The sequence below is a fragment of the Oncorhynchus keta genome, chromosome 1 (assembly GCF_023373465.1).
Source record: "Oncorhynchus keta strain PuntledgeMale-10-30-2019 chromosome 1, Oket_V2, whole genome shotgun sequence".
In the NCBI taxonomy this organism is placed as follows: domain Eukaryota; kingdom Metazoa; phylum Chordata; class Actinopteri; order Salmoniformes; family Salmonidae; genus Oncorhynchus; species Oncorhynchus keta.
In genome coordinates, this window is record NC_068421.1 from 16,359,897 (window position 1) to 16,379,223 (window position 19,327).

Sequence of the window (19,327 nt, forward strand, 5' to 3'; positions counted from 1 at the left end):
TTTGTCCATTAAAAAAACGTAAAATTGATCAGAAATACAGTGTAGGCATTGTTAACGTTGTAAATGAATATTGCAGCTGGAAATGCTAGAATTTTTATGGAATCTCTACAAAGACGTACAGAGGCCCATTATCATTATCATCACTCCTGTGTTCTAATGGCACGTTGTGTTAGCTAATACAAGTTTATCATTTTAAAATGATAATTGATCTTTATAAAACCCTTTTGCAATGATGTTAACACAGCTGAAAACTGTTGTCCTGATTAAAGAAGCAATAAAACTGGCCTTCTTTAGACGAGTATCTGGAGCATCAGCACTTGTGGGTTCGATTAAAGGCTCAAAATGGCCAGAAAGAAAAACCTTTCTTTTAAAACTCGTCAGTCTATTCTTGTTCTGAGAAATTAAAGCTATTCCATGTGAGAAATTGTCAAGAAACTGAAGATCTTGTACAATGCTGTGTACTACTCCCTTCACAGAACAGCGCAAACTGGCTCTAACCAGAATAGAAAGAGAGGTGGGAGGCCCCGGTGCACAACTGAGCAAGAGGACAAATACATTAGAGTGTCTAGTTTGAGAAAAAGAGTCGTCAATTGGCAGCTTCGTTAAATAATACCCACAAAACACCAGTCTCAACATCAACAGTGAAGAGGCAACTCCGGGACAGGCAACTCCTTTGACCCCAAACTTCTGAATGGTTGTGTATGTTAACATGAAACAGGCCATTTAAGTGGTTGGGAAAAGTCTAAGAGGCGCGATTGAGAGGAGCATTGCAGAAGGACATGTCTGATTGGGCGCAGTAGTAGGTTTGAGTAGAGTAGCACGGGTGGGTGGGGAATAAAGAATGCCAGCTGTTGGAAACACCAAAGGCAGATTATATTTGTCTGTCTGCCATTGAGGGTAGTGCAAAAAAGGCCTCAACTAGAACCACAAAGCAACAACAACACAGCATGATTTGGACAAAATAGTCTAGGGTGGGAAAATGCTGCTTTCACTGAAGCTCCAAGTTACAATGCACCTTCTCTGAGTTGGTTTGACAGGCTTGCATTTCTCTCTCTCTCTGACAGTAATGAAAGATGGTGAAACGTCACCCTGAAACGTGGAAAACAAGACAAACTTCCATGAGTTTGGGGATCTTATTACAAACACACTACCCTAATGGTCAAACACAACGCTACCAGAAACACACTACACTACCACAAACACACTACCCTACCACAAACACACTACCCTAATGGTCAAACACAACGCTACCAGAAACACACTACACTACCACAAACACACTACCCTACCACAAACACACTACCCTAATGGTCAAACACAACGCTACCAGAAACACACTACACTACCACAAACACACTACCCTAATGGTCAAACACAACGCTACCAGAAACAGACTACACTACCACAAACACACTACCCTAATGGTCAAACACAACGCTACCAGAAACACACTACACTACCACAAACACACTACCCTAATGGTCAAACACAACGCTACCAGAAACACACTACCCTACTGAAAACACACTACCCTACTGAAAACACACCACCCTACTGAAAACACACTACCCTAATGGTCAAACACAACGCTACCAGAAACACACTACACTACCACAAACACACTACCCAACTAGAAACACACTACCCTACCAGAAACACAATACCCTACCAGAAATACACTACCCTACCAGAAACACACTACCCTACCAGAAACACACTACCCTACCAGAAACACACTACCCTACTAGAAACACACTACCCTACTAGAAACACACTACCCTACTAGAACTACACTACCCTACTGAAAACACACTACCCTACTGAAAACGCACTAAACTACGGAAAATACACTACCCTACTGAAAACACACTACCCTACTGAAAACGCACTACACTACGGAAAACACACTACCCTACTGAAAACACAATGCCTACTGAAAACACACTACCCTACTGGAAACACACTACCCTACTGAAAACACGCTACACTACTAGAACTACACTACCCTACTGAAAACACACTACCCTACTGAAAACACAATGCCTACTGAAAACACACTACCCTACTGGAAACACACACTACCCTAATGAAAACTCACTACACTACGAGAACTACACTACCCTACTGAAAACACACTACCCTACTGAAAACACACTACCCTACTGAAAACACACTACCCTACTGAAAACACACTACCCTACTGAAAACACAATACCTACTGAAAACACACTACCCTACTGGAAACACACTACTAGAACTACGCTACCCTACTGAAAACACACTACCCTACTGAAAACACAATGCCTACTGAAAACACACTACCCTACTGGAAACACACTACCCTACTGAAAACACGCTACACTACTAGAACTACACTACCCTACTGGAAACTCACTACCCTACTGAAAACGCACTACACTACGAGAACTACACCAGCCTACTGAAAACACGCTACACTACTAGAACTACACTACCCTACTGAAAACACACTACTAGAACTACGCTACCCTACTAAAAACACACTACCCTACTGAAAACACACTACCCTACTGAAAACACACTACACTACTAGAACTACAATACCCTACTGAAAACACACTACCATACTGGAAACACACTACCCTACTGAAAACACACTACCCAACTGAAAACACACTACCCAACTGAAAACACACTAAACTACTGAAAACACACTACCCTACTGAAAACACACTACCCTACTGAAAACACACTACCATACTGGAAACACACTACCCTACTGAAAACACACTACACTACTAGAACTACAATACCCTACTGAAAACACACTAAACTACTGAAAACACATTGTTCTACTAGAAACACACTACCCCACTGGAAAAAAACTACTAGAAACACACTACACTACTAGAAACATACTACCCTAATAGAAACACACTACCACACTGGAAACACACTACCCTATTAGAAAAAACTACCCTATTAGAAACACACAACTCTACTAGAAACCCAATACCCTACTAGAAACGCACTACCCTACTAGAAACACACTACTCTACTAGAAACACACTACCCTACTAGAAACACTCTACACTACTAGAAACACACTACCCTACTGAAAACACACTACACTACTGGAAACACACTACCCTACTGAAAACACACTACACTACCACAAACACACTACCCAACTAGAAACACACTACCCTACCAGAAACACACTACCCTACCAGAAACACACTACCCTACTGAAAACACACTACCCTACTGAAAACGCACTACACTACGGAAAACACACTACCCTACTGAAAACACAATGCCTCCTGAAAACACACTACCCTACTGGAAACACACTACCCTACTGAAAACACGCTACACTACTAGAACTACACTACTGAAAACACAATGCCTACTGAAAACACACTACCCTACTGGAAACACACTACCCTACTGAAAACGCACTACACTACGAGAACTACACTACGCTACTGATAACACACTACCCTACTGAAAACACACTACCCTACTGAAAACACACTACACTACTGAAAACACAATGCCTACTGAAAACACACTACCCTACTGGAAACACACTACTAGAACTACGCTACCCTACTGAAAACACACTACCCTACAAGAACTACACTACCCTACTGAAAACACGCTACACTACTAGAAACACACTACCCTACTGAAAACACACTACACTACTAGAACTACACTACCCTACTGAAAACACACTACCCTACTGAAAACACACTACACTACTGAAAACACAATGCCTACTGAAAACACACTACCCTACTGGAAACACACTACTAGAACTACGCTACCCTACTGAAAACACACTACCCTACAAGAACTACACTACCCTACTGAAAACACGCTACACTACTAGAACTACACTACCCTACTGAAAACACACTACCCTACTGAAAACACAATGCCTACTGAAAACACACTACCCTACTGGAAACACACTACCCTACTGAAAACACGCTACACTACTAGAACTACACTACCCTACTGAAAACACACTACTAGAACTACGCTACCCTACTAAAAACACACTACCATACTGGAAACACACTACCCTACTGAAAACACACTACCCAACTGAAAACACACTACACTACTAAAACTACAATACCCTACTGAAAACACACTACCATACTGGAAACACACTACACTACTAGAACTACAATACCCTACTGAAAACACACTACCATACTGGAAGCACACTACACTACTATAACTACAATACCCTACTGAAAACACAATGCCTACTGAAAACACACTACCCTACTGAAAACACACTAAACTACTGAAAACACATTGTTCTACTAGAAACACACTACCCCACTGGAAAAAAACTACTACCAACACACTACACTACTAGAAACATACTACCCTAATAGAAACACACTACCACACTGGAAACACACTACCCTATTAGAAAAAACTACCCTATTAGAAACACACAACTCTACTAGAAACACACTACCCTACTAGAAACACTCTACACTACTAGAAACACACTACCCTACTGAAAACACACTACACTACTGGAAACACACTACCCTACTGAAAACACACTACACTACCACAAACACACTACCCAACTAGAAACACACTACCCTACCAGAAACACACTACCCTACCAGAAACACACTACCCTACCAGAAACACACTACCCTACTAGAAACACACTACCCTACTAGAAACACACTACCCTACTGAAAACACACTACCCTACTGAAAACACACTACCCTACTGAAAACACACTACACTACTAGAACTACAATACCCTACTGAAAACACACTAAACTACTGAAAACACATTGTTCTACTAGAAACACACTACCCCACTGGAAAAAAACTACTACCAACACACTACACTACTAGAAACATACTACCCTAATAGAAACACACTACCACACTGGAAACACACTACACTACTGGAAACACACTACCCTACTGAAAACACACTACACTACCACAAACACACTACCCAACTAGAAACACACTACCCTACCAGAAACACACTACCCTACCAGAAACACACTACCCTACCAGAAACACACTACCCTACTAGAAACACACTACCCTACTAGAAACACACTACCCTACTGAAAACACACTACACTACCAGAAACACACTACACTACAAGAAAAACACTACACTACTAGAACTACACTACCCTACTGGAAACACACTACCCTACTGAAAACACGCTACACTACTAGAACTACACTACCCTACTGAAAACACACTACCCTACTGAAAACACAATGCCTACTGAAAACACACTACCCTACTAGAAACACACTACCCTACTAGAAACACACTACCCTACTAGAAACACACGACTAGAAACACACTACAAGAAGCACACTACCCTACTAGAAACACACTACTAGAAACACACTACTCTACTAGAAACACACTACTAGAAACCTGCTACCAGAAACACACTACTAGAAACACACTACTAGAAACACACTACTCTAATGGAGACACACTACTAGAAACACACAAGAAACACACTACTAGAAACACACTACTAGAAACATACTACTAGAAACACACTACGCTACTAGAAACACACTACAAGAAACACACTACCCTACTAGAAACACACTACTAAAAACACACTACTAGAAACACATTACCCTACTAGAAACACACTACTAAAAACACACTACTAGAAACACACATTACCCTACTAGAAACACACGACTAAAAACACACTACTAGAAACACACATTAGCCTACTAGAAACACACTACTAAAAACACACTACTAGAAACACACTACTAAAAACACACTACTAGAAACCCACTACTAGAAACACACTACTAGAAACACACTACACGACTAGAAACACACTACACGATTAGAAACACACTACCCTACTAGAAACACACAACTAAAAACACACTACTAGAAACACACTACTAGAAACACACTACTAGAAACACACTACCCTACTAGAAACACACTACTAGAAACACACTACTAGAAACACACTACTAGAAACACACTACTCTAATGGAAACACACTACTAGAAACACACTACTAGAAACACACTACGCTACAAGAAACACACTACAAGAAACACACTACCCTACTAGAAACACACTACAAAAACACACTACTAGAAACACATTACCCTACTAGAAACACACTACTAAAAACACACTACTAGAAACACACATTACCCTACTAGAAACACACGACTAAAAACACACTACTAGAAACACACATTAGCCTACTAGAAACACACTACTAAAAATGGTCCTTCTGTAGCTCAGTTGGTAGAGCATGGCGCTTGTAACGCCAGGGTAGTGGGTTCGAAAACACACTACTAGAAACACACATTACCCTACTAGAAACACACGACTAAAAACACACTACTAGAAACACACATTAGCCTACTAGAAACACACTACTAAAAATGGTCCTTCTGTAGCTCAGTTGGTAGAGCATGGCGCTTGTAACGCCAGGGTAGTGGGTTCGATTCCCGGGACCACCCATACGTAGAATGTATGCACACATGACTGTAAGTCGCTTTGGATAAAAGCGTCTGCTAAATGGCATATTTTTTTTTTTTTTTTTTTTTAAAACACACTACTAGAAACACACTACTAAAAACACACTACTAGAAACCCACTACTAGAAACACACTACTAGAAACACACTACACGACTAGAAACACACTACACGACTAGAAACACACTACCCTACTAGAAACACACAACTAGAAACACACTACTAGAAACACACTACTAGAAACACACTACCCTACTAGAAACACACTACTAGAAACACACTACTCTCATGGAAACACACTACTAGAAACACACTACGCTACTAGAAACACACTACCCTACTAGAAACACACTACTAAAAACACACTACTAGAAACACATTACCCTACTAGAAACACACTACTAAAAACACACTACTAGAAACACACATTACCCTACTAGAAACACACGACTAAAAACACACTACTAGAAACACACATTAGCCTACTAGAAACACACTACTAAAAACACACTACTAGAAACACACTACTAAAAACACACTACTAGAAACCCACTACTAGAAACACACTACTAGAAACACACTACACGACTAGAAACACACTACACGACTAGAAACACACTACCCTACTAGAAACACACAACTAGAAACACACTACTAGAAACACACTACTAGAAACACACTACCCTACTAGAAACACACTACTAGAAACACACTACTCTCATGGAAACACACTACTAGAAACACACTACTAGAAACACACTACTCTAATGGAAACACACTACTAGAAACACACTACGCTACAAGAAACACACTACAAGAAACACCACACTACCCTACTAGAAACACACTACAAAAACACACTACTAGAAACACATTACCCTACTAGGAACACACTACTAAAAACACACTACTAGAAACACACTACTAAAAACACACTACTAGAAACCCACTACTAGAAACACACTACTAGAAACACACTACTCTAATGGAAACACACTACTAGAAACACACTACTCTAATGGAAACACACTACTAGAAACACACTACAAGAAACACACTACTAGAAACACACTACTAGAAACACACTACGCTACTAGAAACACACTACGCTACTAGAAACACACTACAAGAAACACACTACCCTACTACAAACACACTACTAAAAACACACTACTAGAAACACACTACTAGAAACACACTACTATACTAGAAACACACTACAAAAACACACTACTAGAAACACATTACCCTACTAGAAACACACTACTAAAAACACACTACTAGAAACACACATTACCCTACTAGAAACACACGACTAAAAACACACTACTAGAAACACACATTAGCCTACTAGAAACACACTACTAAAAACACACTACTAGAAACACACTACTAAAAACACACTACTAGAAACCCACTACTAGAAACACACTACTAGAAACACACTACACGACTAGAAACACACTACACGACTAGAAACACACTACCCTACTAGAAACACACAACTAGAAACACACTACTAGAAACACACTACTAGAAACACACTACCCTACTAGAAACACACTACTAGAAACACACATTACCCTACTAGAAACGCACGACTAAAAACACACTACTAGAAACACACATTAGCCTACTAGAAACACACTACTAAAAACACACTACTAGAAACACACTACTAAAAACACACTACTAGAAACCCACTACTAGAAACACACTACTAGAAACACACTACACGACTAGAAACACACTACACGATTAGAAACACACTACCCTACTAGAAACACACAACTAAAAACACACTACTAGAAACACACTACTAGAAACACACTACTAGAAACACACTACCCTACTAGAAACACACTACTAGAAACACACTACTCTCATGGAAACACACTACTAGAAACACACTACTAGAAACACACTACTCTAATGGAAACACACTACTAGAAACACACTACTAGAAACACACTACGCTACAAGAAACACACTACAAGAAACACACTACCCTACTAGAAACACACTACAAAAAACACACTACTAGAAACACATTACCCTACTAGAAACACACTACTAAAAACACACTACTAGAAACACACATTACCCTACTAGAAACACACGACTAAAAACACACTACTAGAAACACACATTAGCCTACTAGAAACACACTACTAAAAATGGTCCTTCTGTAGCTCAGTTGGTAGAGCATGGCGCTTGTAACGCCAGGGTAGTGGGTTCGATTCCCGGGACCACCCATACGTAGAATGTATGCACACATGACTGTAAGTCGCTTTGGATAAAAGCGTCTGCTAAATGGCATATTTTTTTTTTTTTTTTTTTTTAAAACACACTACTAGAAACACACTACTAAAAACACACTACTAGAAACCCACTACTAGAAACACACTACTAGAAACACACTACACGACTAGAAACACACTACACGACTAGAAACACACTACCCTACTAGAAACACACAACTAGAAACACACTACTAGAAACACACTACTAGAAACACACTACCCTACTAGAAACACACTACTAGAAACACACTACTCTCATGGAAACACACTACTAGAAACACACTACGCTACTAGAAACACACTACAAGAAACACACTACCCTACTAGAAACACACTACTAAAAACACACTACTAGAAACACATTACCCTACTAGAAACACACTACTAAAAACACACTACTAGAAACACACATTACCCTACTAGAAACACACGACTAAAAACACACTACTAGAAACACACATTAGCCTACTAGAAACACACTACTAAAAACACACTACTAGAAACACACTACTAAAAACACACTACTAGAAACCCACTACTAGAAACACACTACTAGAAACACACTACACGACTAGAAACACACTACACGACTAGAAACACACTACCCTACTAGAAACACACAACTAGAAACACACTACTAGAAACACACTACTAGAAACACACTACCCTACTAGAAACACACTACTCTCATGGAAACACACTACTAGAAACACACTACTAGAAACACACTACTCTAATGGAAACACACTACTAGAAACACACTACGCTACAAGAAACACACTACAAGAAACACACTACCCTACTAGAAACACACTACAAAAACACACTACTAGAAACACATTACCCTACTAGGAACACACTACTAAAAACACACTACTAGAAACACACTACTAAAAACACACTACTAGAAACCCACTACTAGAAACACACTACTAGAAACACACTACTCTAATGGAAACACACTACTAGAAACACACTACTCTAATGGAAACACACTACTAGAAACACACTACAAGAAACACACTACTAGAAACACACTACTAAAAACACACTACTAGAAACCCACTACTAGAAACACACTACTAGAAACACACTACTCTAATGGAAACACACTACTAGAAACACACTACTCTAATGGAAACACACTACTAGAAACACACTACTAGAAACACACTACGCTACAAGAAACACACTACAAGAAACACACTACCCTACTAGAAACACACTACAAAAACACACTACTAGAAACACATTACCCTACTAGAAACACACTACTAAAAACACACTACTAGAAACACACTACTAAAAACACACTACTAGAAACCCACTACTAGAAACACACTACTCTAATGGAAACACACTACTAGAAACACACTACTCTAATGGAAACACACTACTAGAAACACACTACTCTAATGGAAACACACTACTAGAAACACACTACAAGAAACACACTACTAGAAACACACTACTAGAAACACACTACGCTACTAGAAACACACTACAAGAAACACACTACCCTACTACAAACACACTACTAGAAACACACTACTAGAAACACACTACTATACTAGAAACACACTACTATACTAGAAACACACTACTATACTAGAAACACACTACTTTACGAGAAACACACTACTCTTCAAGAAACACACTACTCTTCAAGAAACACACTACTCTACTAGAAACACACTACCAGAAACACACTACTAGAAACACAATACCCTACTAGAAACACACTACTAGAAACAGACTACCCTACTAGAAACACACTACTAGAAACACACTACTCTCATGGAAACACACTAATCTACTAGAAACACACTACTCTAATGGAAACACACTACTAGAAACACACTATGCTACTAGAAACACACTACAAGAAACACATTACCCTACTAGAAACACACTACTAAAACACACTACTAGAAACACATTGCCCTACTAGAAACACACTACTAAAAACACACTACTAGAAACACAATACTAAAAACCCATTACCCTACTAGAAACACACTACTAAAAACACACTACCAGAAACACACTACTAAAAACACACTACTAGAAACACACATTAGCCTACTAGAAACACACTACTAAAAACACACTACTAGAAACACACTACTAAAAACACACTACTAGAAACCCACTACTAGAAACACACTACTCTAATGGAAACACACTACTAGAAACAAACTACTCTAATGGAAAAACACGACTAGAAACACACTATTCTAATGGAAACACACTAATCTACTAGAAACACACTACTAGAAACACACTACTCTAAAGGAAACACACTACTAGAAACACACTACTAGAAACACAATACACTACTAGAAACACACTACTAAAAACACACTACTAGAAACACACTACAAGAAACACACTACTCTAATGGAAACACACTACTAGAAACACACTATTCTAATGGAAACACACTAATCTACTAGAAACACACTACTTGAAACACACTACTCTAATGGAAACACACTACTAGAAATGCACTACTAGAAACACACTATGCTACTAGAAACACACTACAAGAAACACACTACCCTTTCTAGAAACACACTACTAAAAACACACTACTAGAAACACATTACCCTACTAGAAACACACTACTAAAAACACACTACTAGAAACACACTACTAAAAACACACTACTAGAAACACACTATTCTAATGGAAACACACTAATCTACTAGAAACACACTACTCTAATGGAAACACACTACCAGAAACACACTACTAGAAACACACTACTAGAAACACACTACTAGAAACACACTACGCTACGAGAAACACACTACAAGAAACACACTACCCTACTAGAAACACTACTAAAAACACACTACTAGAAACACATTACACTACTAGAAACACACTACTAAAAACACACTACTAGAAACCCACTACTAAAAACACACTACTAGAAACCCACTACTAGAAACACACTACTAAAAACACACTACTAAAAACACACTACTAAAAACACACTAGTAAAAACACACTACTAGTAACCCACTATGAGAAACCCACTACTAGAAACACACTACATGACTAGAAACACAATACTAGAAACACAATACTAGAAACACACTACTAGAAACACACTACTAGAAACACACTAATCTACTGGATACACACTACTAGAAACACACTACTAGAAACACACTACACTAATGGAAACACACTACAAGAAACACGCTACAAGAAACACACTACAAGAAACACACTACTAGAAACACATTACCCTACTAGAAACACACTACTAAAAACACACTACTAGAAACACACTACTAGAAACACATTACCCTACTAGAAACACACTACTAAAAACACACTACTAGAAACACACTACTAAAAACACACTACTAGAAACACACTACTAGAAACACACTACTAAAAACACACTACTAAAAACACACTACTAGAAACACATGGGGTGGCAGTTTAGCCTAGTGGTTAGAGTGTTGGACTAGTAAGTCAAAGGTTGCAAGTTCAAATCCCTGAGCTGACAAGGTACAAATCTGTCGTTCTGCCCCTGAATAGGCAGTTAACCCACTGTTCCTAGGCTGTCATTGAAAATAAGAATTTGTTCTTAACTGACTTGCCTAATAAAATATAGGTAAACATTTTTTTTTTAAAATACCCTACTAGAAACACACTACGCTACTAGAAACACACTACGCTACTAGAAACACACTACCCTACTAGAAACACACCACCCTACTAGAAACACACCACCCTACTAGAAACACACCACTAAAACACACTACGAGAAACACACTACTAGAAACACACTACTCTACTAGAAACACACTACTAGAAAGACACTACTAGAAACACGCTACTAGAAACACACTACGCTACTAGAAACACAATACCCTACTAGAAACACAATACCCTACTAGAAACACACTACTAGAAACACACAACATTGTCCAAGTTCAACTTTTCCCCTGATGCCTTGAGATGGATGAAATCATACCTTGAAGGCAGAACTCAGTGTGTCAGAGTGAGCAATGAGCTGTCGCCCACTCGTAGCTATGATGTGGGCGTGCCCCAAGGGTCAATACTGGGGCTCCTCCTGTTCAGCCTGTACATTAATGATCTGCCTTCTGTCTGTACTGGGTCTGAAGTTCAAATGTATGCAGATGATACAGTGATATATGTGCATGCAAAGAGCAAACAACAAGCTGCACAAGAACTCACAACTGTAATGGTCCAGGTTACAAAGTGGCTCAGTGACTCGTGTTTGCATCTCAATGTGAAAAAACTGTTTGCATGTTCTTCACAAAGAGGGCAACAGATGCGACTGAGCCAGATGTCTATGTGTCAGGGAGAAGCTCCAGGTGGTATCCGATTTTAAGTACCTTGGCATCATACTTGATTCCAACCTCTCTTTTAAAAAGCATGTGAAAAAGGTAATTCAAATAACAAAATTCAATCTAGCTAATTTCCGATTTATACGAAATTGTTTGACTACAGAGGTAGCAAAACTGTACTTCAAATCTATGATACTCCCCCACTTAACATACTGCTTGACTAGTTGGGCCCAAGCTTGCTGTACAACATTAAAACCTATTCAGTCTGTCTACAAACAGGCTCTCAAAGTGCTTGATAGAAAGCCCAATAGCCATCATCATTGTCACATCCTTAGAAAACATGAGCTCTTGAGTTGGGAAAATCTTGTGCAATACACCGACGCATGTCTTGTATTCAAGATCCTTAATGGCCTGGCTCCCCCTCCACTCAATATTTTTGTTAAACAGAAACCCCAGACATATGGCAGCAGATCCACAAGGTCTGCCATGAGAGGTGACTGTATAGTTCCCCTAAGGAAAAACACCTTTCGTAAATCTGCATTCTCTGTGAGAGCTTCCCATGTCTGGAATACACTGCCATCAGACACACATAACTGCACCACATATCACACTTTTACAAAATGCTTGAAGACATGGCTAAAGGTCAATCAGATTTGTGAACATGGTCCCTAGCTGTGTATTGCCGCCTTCCATGTTGTCTGTAGCTTGTGAGGTATGGAAACACTTTGTTGCTTTTATGAATTTTGTCTTGCTGCTTTTTGTTCTATGTTGCTCTGTCTGTATGCTATGTCTTGTTTGTCCTATGTTGCTATGTTGCTATGTCTATGGTGCTATTGTCTATATTGTAATTGTTTTTAATAACCTGCCCAGGGACTGCGGTTGAAAATTAGCCGGCTGGCTAAAACCGGCACTTTTACTGAAACGTTGATTAATGTGCACTGTCCCTGTAAAAATAAAATAAACTAAACTAAAACTAAACTAAACTAGAAACCCACTACTAGAAACACACTACATGACTAGAAACACACTACCCTACTAGAAACACAATACTAGAAACACACTACTAGAAACACATTACCCTACTAGAAACACACTACTCTACTAGAAACACAATACTAGAAACACACTAATCTACTGGAAACACACTACTAGAAACACACTAATCTACTGGAAACACACTACTAGAAACACACTACTCTAATGGAAACACACTACTAGAAACACACTACTCTACTAGAAACACACTACTCTACTAGAAACACACTACTCTAGTAGAAACACACTACACGAAACACACTACACGACTAGAAACACACTACCCTACAAGAAACACACTACTCTACTAGAAACACACTACTAGAAACACACTACACAACTAGAAACACACTACCCTACAATATAATATAATATAATATAATAATATGCCATTTAGCAGACGCTTTTACCCAAAGCGACTTACAGTCATGTGTGTGCATACATTCTACGTATGGGTGGTCCCGGGAATCGAACCCACTACCCTGGCGTTACAAGCGCCATGCTCTACCAACCGAGCTACAGAAGGACCAGGACCCTACAAGAAACACACTACTAGAAACACACTACTCTAATGGAAACACACTAATCTACTAGAAACACACTACGAGAAACACACTACTCTAATGGAAACACACTACTCTACTAGAAACACACTACTAGAAACACACTACCCTACTAGAAACCCACTACGAGAAACACACGACTAGAAACACACTACTCTAATGGAAACACACTACTAGAAACACACTACTAGAAACACACTACTCTAATGGAAACACACTAATCTACTAGAAACACACTACTAGAAACACACTACAAGAAACACACTACTAGAAACACACTACTAGAAACACACTACGCTACTAGAAACACACTACAAGAAACACACTACCCTACTAGAAACACACTACTAAAAACACACTACTAGAAACACATTAGCCTACTAGAAACACACTACTAGAAACACACTACGCTACTAGAAACACACTACAAGAAACACACTACCCTACTAGAAACACACTACTAAAAACACACTACTAGAAACACATTACCCTACTAGAAACACACTACTAAAAACACACTACTCTACTAGAAACACACTACTAGAAACACACTACTAGAAACACACTACGCTACTAGAAACACACTACTAGAAACACAATACCCTACTAGAAACACACTACTAGAAACACACTACTAGAAACACACTACGAGAAACACGCTACTAGAAACACGCTACTCTACTAGAAACACACTACTCTACTAGAAACACACTACTCTACTAGAAACACACTACTCTACTAGAAACACACTACTCTACTAGAAACACACTACTAGAAACACACTACTCTACCTGAAACACACTACACACACACACATGCACACACAAATCCTGTGCGTTTGACCTTCTTCAGATGCGGGAAGCAGGCTTTTCTTCCCCAATATCACTCAAGCTTTTGTCTCAGGCATTTGATCTCAGATGCAACACTTTTCTCTTCCGCTGCACTGAATAGGGGTTTTGACCCTGTGCGTGTGTGTGTGTGTGGGTGTGGGTGTGTGTGTGTGGGTGTGGGTGTGCGTGTGTGTGGGTGTGTGTGTGTGTTTTAGTTTTATCTGTTCAAGTGAAAAATCCCTTCTGGTCCATGCAGCACTTGGGTCACACACCTCATCAGGAGAGAGAGAGGCTCTCAACTAAATCATTTAACCATTGCCACTTAACCCTTATTGTGGATGTTCATTTGTTCACACCCATCTTGTTGGTGGAGAGAACATTTTGCAGGTTTAAAGCTTCTATACATGTTGCTCTGTCTAATGTGTATTCGTGTGAAATTTGAGTCACTCAAACATTAAAACAAAGTCTATGGGCTAAAAAACCCAAAATAAAAAACATTAGTTGACTGACATGGGCTAGTTGATCTGGACATTTCTGACACGTTATAGAGAAGGTAATGACTGACATGGCAACAGGAAAAGTGATGATGCACTACCCAACTTCTAAATTGTGATTGAATTCATCTGAAGATACCTAAGAAAACAACATAGCACAGTTCAAAAAGCAGTATACTAACATTCCTTTCCAGATAAACAATGGCACATGGATATATAGCCTTTAGAAAAATAAAACTTTTTTTTTTAATACAAACAATAAAATCTATGAATAAAAAAATTGGACAACAGTAATATTTTACACAAACATGAAGGTCACCGTAAATCAATCATTTCTGGTGAAAAAATGAATAAGAATTGTGGAAATTAACTCGATACCTGTCCTTTCCACATAAAGTTAAACATAGAAGGTCAAACAAAAGGCTAGAAGAAGGAATAACATATTTATGGTCAAATGTCTCTTTGATGTTTTATTCCTTTATTGAAGAAACAACAGCATGTTGGTGGTACAGGCCATTCTGGCCCATGGCCAGTCATAGACTGTTCTCTCTACTATCACATGGCAAGTGGTACCGGAGTGCCAAGTCTAGGACAAAAAGGCTTCTCAACAGTTTTTACCCCCAAGACATAAGACTCCTGAACAGGTAACCAAATGGCTACCCGGACTATTTGCATTGTGTGCTCCCCCCCAAACCCTCATTTTACACTGCTGCTACTCTCTGTTTATCATATATGCAAAGTCACTTTAACTATACTTTCATGTACATACTACCTCAATTGGGCTGACCATCCAGTGATCCCGCACATTGGCTAACCGGTCTGTCTGCATTGTGTCCCGCCACCCACCACCCGCCAACCCCTCTTTTACGCTACCGCTACTCTCTGTTCATCATATATGCATAGTCACTTTAACCATATCTACATGTACATACTACCTCAGTCAGCCTGACTAACCGGTGTCTGTATGTAGCCTAGCGGCAGGGTAGCCTAGTGGTTAGAGTGTTGGACTAGTAACCGAAAGGTTGCAAGTTCAAATCCCGAGCTGACAAGGTACAAATCTGTTGTTCTGCAGTTAACAGTTAACCCACTGTTAACAGTTAACCCACTGTTCCTAGGCTGTCATTGAAAGTAAGAATTTGTTCTTAACTGACTTGCCTAGTAAAATAAAGGTTAAAAATGTAGCCAAACTACTGTATATAGCCTGTCTTTTTACTGTTGTTTTATTTCTTTACCTACCTATTGTTCACCTAATACCTTTTTTGCACTATTGGTTAGAGCCTGTAAGTAAGCATTTCACCTGTTGTATTCGGTGCATGTGACAAATACACTTTGAGTTGCTTCCATGCTAACAGGCTATGTGCTAAATCTGATCTACAAACCCCTGCTAAATCTGATCTCTAAACTCCTGCTAAATCTGATCTATAAACCCCTGCTAAAACTGATCTACAAACCCCTGCTAAATCTGATCTACAAACCCCTGCTAAATCTGATCTCTAAACTCCTGCTAAATCTGATCTATAAACCCCTGCTAAAACTGATCTATAAACCCCTGCTAAAACTGATCTATAAACCCCTGCTAAATCTGATCTATAAACAAACCCCTGCTAAATCTGATCAGACATACAGTACAAGTCACATCAATACAAACCTCTGCACCAAACCTACAGTCTGAAACAAATGGGAGCCAATAACATTAGGCTCATCTCTGTAGATATCGATAAGACTTCACAGCACGGGACAACAAAATCATAATCATTCTCCCTCTGTTTATTCCTCATTGATCTGGCGTGGCATATGTGTAAATGAATATGGATTTCTATGACCGGCCTAAATCACACCACTGTTAACTGTTTGGAGGGTTTGTTTAGAGAGGAAATGAGCTGCACTGCAGCAAACCAGACCTGTTTAAGTCTGTAGCTAAACTATACGTGAAATGGAGAGAGGGAAAGGCTAGCAGACAGACGGACAGACAGGCTAGCAGACAGACGGACAGAAAGGCTAGCAGACAGACGGACAGAAAGGCTAGCAGACAGACAGGCTAGCAGACAGACGGACAGACAGGCTAGCAGACAGACGGACAGAAAGGCTAGCAGACAGACGGACAGAAAGGCTAGCAGACAGACGGACAGACAGGCTAGCAGACAGACGGACAGACAGGCTAGCAGACAGACGGACAGAAAGGCTAGCAGACAGACGGACAGAAAGGCTAGCAGACAGACGGACAGAAAGGCTAGCAGACAGACGGACAGAAAGGCTAGCAGACAGACGGACAGAAAGGCTAGCAGACAGACGGACAGACAGGCAGAAGACAGACGGACAGAAAGGCTAGCAGACAGACGGACAGACAGGCAGCCAGGCAGAGGACAGACGGACAGAAAGGCTAGCAGACAGACGGACAGAAAGGCTAGCAGACAGACGGACAGAAAGGCTAGCAGACAGACGGACAGAAAGGCTAGCAGACAGACGGACAGAAAGGCTAGCAGACAGACGGACAGAAAGGCTAGCAGACAGACGGACAGAAAGGCTAGCAGACAGACGGACAGAAAGGCTAGCAGACAGACGGACAGAAAGGCTAGCAGACAGACGGACAGACAGGCAGCCAGGCAGAGGACAGAGAGACAGGAAGATGGAAAGGCTAGCAGACAGACGGACAGAAAGGCTAGCAGACAGACGGACAGAAAGGCAGCCAGGCAGAGGACAGAGAGACAGGAAGATGGGAATGGCTAGCAGACAGATGGACAGACAGGCAGAGGACAGAGAGACAGGAAGATGGGAATGGCTAGCAGACAGACGGACAGAAAGGCAGCCAGGCAGAGGACAGAGAGACAGGAAGATGGGAATGGCTAGCAGACAGACGGACAGAAAGGCAGCCAGGCAGAGGACAGAGAGACAGGAAGATGGGAATGGCTAGCAGACAGATGGACAGACAGGCAGAGGACAGAGAGACAGGAAGATGGGAATGGCTAGCAGACAGATGGACAGACAGGCAGAGGACAGAGAGACAGGAAGATGGGAATGGCTAGCAGACAGATGGACAGACAGGCAGAGGACAGAGAGACAGGAAGATGGGAATGGCTAGCAGACAGATGGACAGACAGGCAGAGGACAGAGAGACAGGAAGATGGGAATGGCTAGCAGACAGATGGACAGACAGGCAGAGGACAGAGAGACAGGAATATGGGAATGGCTAGCAGACAGATGGACAGACAGGCAGAGGACAGAGAGACAGGAAGA

The 19,327-nt window shown here is 40.2% G+C and overlaps 1 protein-coding gene across 1 annotated transcript in view; it reads right to left on the reverse strand.

The window, feature by feature from the left end:
• The window catches only part of LOC118394548 (protocadherin Fat 3-like), a 364,429-nt gene that overhangs the window by 86,118 nt on the left and 258,984 nt on the right, over positions 1 to 19,327 (reverse strand). The window lies entirely within an intron of this gene.